This window comes from Pelobates fuscus, chromosome 12 (genome assembly GCF_036172605.1).
Source record: "Pelobates fuscus isolate aPelFus1 chromosome 12, aPelFus1.pri, whole genome shotgun sequence".
NCBI lineage: Eukaryota > Metazoa > Chordata > Amphibia > Anura > Pelobatidae > Pelobates > Pelobates fuscus.
The window spans coordinates 6,987,023-6,993,788 of record NC_086328.1 but is presented as its reverse complement, the minus strand read 5'-3'; positions in this window follow the sequence as shown (position 1 = coordinate 6,993,788).

Below are 6,766 nucleotides of genomic sequence, written 5' to 3'. Positions count from 1 at the left end.
TTTAGTTTTTTCTACTATCCTGATCTTGGCTAGTGTTACGATTACACTTTCTCTTGTTATGGATAGAAATTAATGTAGGTAAAATGTCTATTTACTATATATGCCTGTATTCAGTATTTGCTCAAAATGGCTGCTAGAGCACCCCCAGCCATCGACCAAACACCTCGTGTAACAAGATGGCGTCATCATCCGGAGTAAAATCCTGAGATGATGGTGACTTTGGAGGAAGTGCATTAGATAAGACACTTAACACTTGACCAATTAAATATGTATACTCTCTGTTATCTCATGTTTTGCACAGAATGTATTTTCTGCTTTATAAGGGGTTTGCCGCCCCTCTAAGTAAACATTCCGAAGTTTTTCATTAACCTGAAACTTATGTGTCAGTGTGATTTACTTCCGCGTGCACACAGTTTGTTTTAAAGAATCTGGACAGGGGCAGATACTCAAATAAACAAACACTTGGTTTGGTCCAGAACCCTCTAATCTTTACATTAAACCTGGCCATTCTAAGCTCTAGTTAGTAATATGTCCTTTCCGTCTGTGACAACAGCCGACGTGGAGAATTCTTGTAATTTGGCTACAAATTTTGTAATCCACCTTGAAATTCTGATAATTTACACTTTAATGAATAACTAATGCCATGTTTTATCATTCGGTTCTGAATGAGTGTGCAGTAAGCTGATTTTACACCATTAGACAGACTGCCTGGCTGTTACTGGGGTATGTCCCCCATGTTTAACTGCTCACATTTCCATATATTATTAATAAATTTCTCATATTTCCCAGATATTATTAATGATTTTCTCATATTTCCAGATATTATTAATTTCTCATATTTCCCAGATATTATTAATGAATTTATCATATTTCCAGATATTATTAATATTTATCATATTCCCCAGATATTATTAATGAAGATCTCATATTTCCCAGATATTATTATTATTATTATTATGATATTTATAGAGCGCAGTAAAATTCTGCAGCGCTTTACAATGGGTGGACAAACAGACATGTAGTTGTAACCAGGCAAGTTGGACCCACAGGAACAGAGGGGTTGAGGGCCCTGCTCAATGAGCTTACATGTTAGAGGGAGTGGGGTATAGTCACACAGTAACAGAGGGGTTGAGGGCCCTGCTCAGTGAGTTTACATGCTAGAGGGAGTGGGGTATAGTGACACAGTAACAGAGGGATTGAGGCCCTGCTCAGTGAGTTTACATGTTAGAGGGAGTGGGGTATAGTGACAGTAACAGAGGGATTGAGGGCCCTGCTCAGTGAGCTTACATGTTAGAGGGAGTGGGGTATAGTGACACAGTAACAGAGGGATTGAGGGCCCTGCTCAGTGAGTTTACATGTTAGAGGGAGTGGGGTATAGTGACACAGTAACAGAGGGATTGAGGGCCCTGCTCAGTGAGTTTACATGTTAGAGGGAGTGGGGTATAATGACACAGTAACAGAGGGATTGAGGGCCCTGCTCAATGAGCTTACATGTTAGAGGGAGTGGGGTATAGTGACACAGTAACAGAGGGATTGATGGCCCTGCTCAATGAGCTTACAGGTTAGAGGGAGTGGGGTATAGTGACAGTAACAGAGGGATTGAGGGCCCTGCTCAGTGAGCTTACATGTTAGAGGGAGTGGGGTATAGTCACACAGTAACAGAGGGATTGAGGGCCCTGCTCAATGAGCTTGCATGTTAGAGGGAGTGGGGTATAGTGACAGTAACAGAGGGATTGAGGGCCTGCTCGGTGAGTTTACATGTTAGAGGGAGTGGGGTATAATGACACAGTAACAGAGGGATTGAGGGCCCTGCTCAATGAGCTTACATGTTAGAGGGAGTGGGGTATAGTGACACAGTAACAGAGGGATTGATGGCCCTGCTCAATGAGCTTACATGTTAGAGGGAGTGGGGTATAGTGACGGTAACAGAGGGATTGAGGGCCCTGCTCAGTGAGCTTACATGTTAGAGGGAGTGGGGTATAGTCACACAGTAACAGAGGGATTGAGGGCCCTGCTCAATGAGCTTGCATGTTAGAGGGAGTGGGGTATAGTGACAGTAACAGAGGGATTGAGGGCCCTGCTTAGTGAGCTTATATGTTAGAGGGAGTGGGGTATAGTCACACAGTAACAGAGGGGTTGAGGGCCCTGCTCAGTGAGCTTACATGTTAGAGGGAGTGGGGTATAGTCACACAGTAACAGAGGGGTTGAGGGCCCCGCTCAGTGAGTTTACATGTTAGAGGGAGTGGGGTATAGTGACACAGTAACAGAGGGTTTGAGGGCCCTGCTCAGTGAGTTTACATGCTAGAGGGAGTGGGGTATAGTGACACAGTAACAAAGGTGTTGAGGGCCCTGCTCAGTGAGTTTACATGTTAGAGGGAGTGGGGTATAGTGACAGTAACAGAGGGATTGAGGGCCTGCTCAGTGAGTTTACATGTTAGAGGGAGTGGGGTATAGTCACACAGTAACAGAGGGGTTGAGGGCCCTGCTCAGTGAGTTAACATGCTAGAGGGAGTGGGGTATAGTGACACAGTAACAGAGAGATTGAGGGCCCTGCTCAGTGAGTTAACATGCTAGAGGGAGTGGGGTATAGTAACACAAAAAGGTAAGGATAGTATTAGACTAGTGACAGTTGCAGAAGAGGAATCAGTCGGGAGCTATTAAGAGTTTAATTGATACGCTTTTATGAAGAAGTGGGTTTTTAACGATTTTTTGAAGGAGTGGAGACTGGGTGAGCATCTAACGGAGGAGGGAAGCGAGTTCCACAGGAACGGTGCAGCCCTTGAGAAGGCTTGAAGGCGAGCATCAGAGGTGGGAGTACAGACAGAAGATAGACGTAAGTCTTCAGCAGATCGTAAGGGCCTAGACGGGACATACTTGTGTATAAGGGAGGATAGATAGGTGGGAGCAGCATTATGTAGAGATTTGAAAGCAAGAACCAGAATTTTAAATTGAGCTCTATATTTTATAGGAAGCCAATGTAGGGACTGGCAGAAGGGTGAGGCATGGGAGGTGTGGCCGGACAGGAAGATGAGCCTCGCCGCTGCATTCATTATGGACTGTAATGGCGCAAGTTGGGAGCATTATATTATTAATGATTTTCTCCTATCTCCCAGATATTATTATTTTCTCCTATCTCCCAGATATTATTTTCTCCTATCTCCCAGATATTATTAATGATTCTCTCCTATCTCCCAGATATTATTAATGATTTTCTCCTATCTCCCAGATATTATTAATTATTTTCTCCTATCTCCCAGATATTATTATTCTCTCCTATCTCCCAGATATTATTAATGATTTTCTCCTATCTCCCAGATATTATTAATGATTCTCTCCTATCTCCCAGATATTATTAATTATTTTCTCCTATCTCCCAGATATTATTATTCTCTCCTATCTCCCAGATATTATTATTCTCTCCTATCTCCCAGATATTATGATTTTCTCCTATCTCCCAGATATTATGATTTTCTCCTATCTCCCAGATATTATGATTCTCTCCCATCTCCCAGATATTATTATTTTCTCCTATCTCCCAGATATTATTAATGATTTTCTCCTATCTCCCAGATATTATTAATGATTTTCTCCTATCTCCCAGATATTATTAATGATTTTCTCCTATCTCCCAGATATTATTATTGATACCGGAGAAACTGACGGAAGCCAAGCACAGAGAGATGGACACAGGTTTCTTCAGGAAGGAAGAGATTCTTTATTGGATCACCGATCGGGACTCAGAGGGACTAGCGTCACCAAAATACCACAAGTTCTGAGCCCCGGACAATAATGCAGGCTCCTTATATAGGCATATAACTCCTTCCATATTAAGCTCCACCCGCACATTCTCTTAACCAATCAACACAAATAAGAATTAACTTCCTGTTTGACCACATGGCCTGTCCAGCACAATGGAGGAGGGGAATACTATATCCTGTATTCTTGCACATGCTCCGTACACTACTGATCGTATCTTGCCACGTGCAACCAACTGATCGATACGTCAGCATATGCACGTACACATGCCACGTGGTAATCTCGGCCTACTAAATTTATTTTTACCGAGATTCCACCACATTCCCCCCTTTGATGCCTCTTGATATTTTACAATTACTTGAGGCATCACTTAACCTTAGTTTGCTTACACCGCAGGTTACCTTGAACCAGACCAGACTTATCTTATGATGTGAATCTTCAACATTCATCTTCCTGCATTGGTTCTCCTTGATCTAGAGCCTTATACTTATATATCGCCATTATCTGTGCAGCAGCCTTCCTCTCTGCTATATTTTCTATCAGGCTTTGCACAGACCTAACTACTAAGGGTATAAGACACGGTAGGAGTAGACACAACATTAAAATCAGTAGGACTCCACCTACCACTGCCTTAAGCCCTCCAAACCACTCATACCAGCTACCAAACCAACTACTTGGATTGTACCCTTTCCATACCTGAGTAGGCACATGCGCTAGTTTAACCATATGGCTAGTAAGCTCCGCTATTGCTTGCCCTTCGTCATCTATTTGAAGACAGCAATTGCTTAGGTTAAACTTCCCACATACACCTCCCTCTACTGCCAAAAGGTAATCCAAGGCTAATCTATTCTGGTATACTGCTGTCCTCATCCTAGTATTATGCTTCGCTAGGAGATTGAGCGCTTGTGATGTTTCGTTAGTGATAATCTCAACCACCGCCTGTAATCTTATAATGCGGTTGAGCATATAAATAGGGGTTCTATAACCAAAGGTACCATCTTCTGCCCACGTGGCTGGCCCATAATAATCTATAATACGCTGGGGAGGCCATTCATTATCTTCCCAGGCGCCTATCTCTATGGGTCCCCTTTTCTTCCTATGATTCACATCATACACTTTAACACCTAAAGTCTCACCTGTTTCAATAGGTAACAAGAAGAAGGATGGTTTGAGCATACCCAACACACATGCCCCTTCCCAGTCCTGTGGCAACTCCGAATAGGCTTTCTTACCACAGATCCAGTACAAATTTGCTGGGGCTCTCCAGGTAGATGTGATAGATAGATCAAACCACACATCCTTTAAATTGGCGTATCTAGCAAACGGGTTAGATGGTTCTGAGACATTTGAAGCCGACCACCAAGTTGTATTCTTTGTATCATCATCATAAGCTTTTTGCCCTAGACAAGTTAATTCTCCTACAGAAGTATTATACATTATTCCTTTCCTTGCTATGCAAACATAACCTATGATGGAGGTCTTTAATCTCCACTCAGATTTACCTCTAACACTCATATGATAATCGGCTTGTGTAGATATTAGTTGGTCAACTGCCTCAGAACCGGACATTACCTCCTTTGCTTCCCAAGGCCATTGGTCTCCCATGTTAGTACCTCCACACACATAGCAGTTGGTAACATTAAGACTACCGGCAATACTTTCAGCTAGGTCAATGAACAGGTTTTTAGCATTATGGGGGATCTTACTATCTATACTCATCTCTTCATAAAAGGAATGGTATACTTGATGAGTCTGGGAGGATACCGTATCAGTCTCCATCCCTATAAACAATATTGTCCCAGGGTCTAAACCCGTCCCGTATATCTGAAACCCAAATAAATTGCCATACTTATCTAAGAACTTGTCGGGGTTATTTATAAGTATATGGACTGGGTTGCATTCCATAGACTTACAATATGGGCTAGTCGGCAACTTAGTCACTATCATGTCCTTATCTACTGTCTGTCCCCAAGTCGCCCACCCCACACAAGACCAATATGGGCAAAAGTTATAGTCTTTATTTGGGCATCTAGGACTCACTTATTTATTTTTACTACTGGGACAAATATATTTATCGTTAGATCCATACGTCCTCTCCCATCTAAGATCCCCACATACATTCCACGGCTTTCTACCACTTGATATCGCCTTACATGCATCAAATAGCAGAACACCCGAAGAATGTACGGATTCTAACACCGTCTTATTAATTAGGGTCCCCTGAGGATCTCCATTCCTGAGAGTCAACCAAATTGTACGGGGTTGATACTCTGGACTGAAGCACTTAGGTTCTCCTACTCCTAAATGGCACACACTATAGTCTATATTTAGGTATCTACATCTCGATACATCTCCTTTACACTCGTATTGTGAATGCCAAATTAGGGTTTGGGAAATATGGTTACCTGTTCTCGTAGTCTTAATGCATACCTCACAGCTAGGAGTGTCGGTACCTCTACCTTCCTGAATATAAAAACACACATAAATAAACATTATCAAGAGCACATCTTTCGCCGTCATCCTCAGTCTTCGTCCGTGCGAAGGCGCCTCAGCTTCCAGGATGTGAGGGCTGCAGGGAATGGAGTTCTGCTCGTCTTCACAGGTGTCCCTTCGAGACTTTCCTGGCTTATAAACTATGTGTTGGTAAGCGGACAGGCTTTATTATGGCCTTCTCACTCACGCACCAAATCCCTGTAACAATAAAATTTGTAATCCACAATAATTCCTCGTTACTCCGACTGAGTAGTGCGTTTCAACCGGATCTTGCAGGGATTCTCTGGATCTGCTGTAACTTGCCAAGAATCGACTGCTGCTGGTTTAACCCTGGAGTGATGTATCCACGGAGTCACTTCGGCTACTTTTATCGCTGTAGGGGTAGACAAAAGAACAACATAAGGACCTCTCCACTTGGGCCCTAACGGTACATTATTCCACTCTTTAATCCACACTTGATCTCCTGGATGATAACTATGAACAGGGGGATAAATATTCACAGGTAATCTATCTTGTA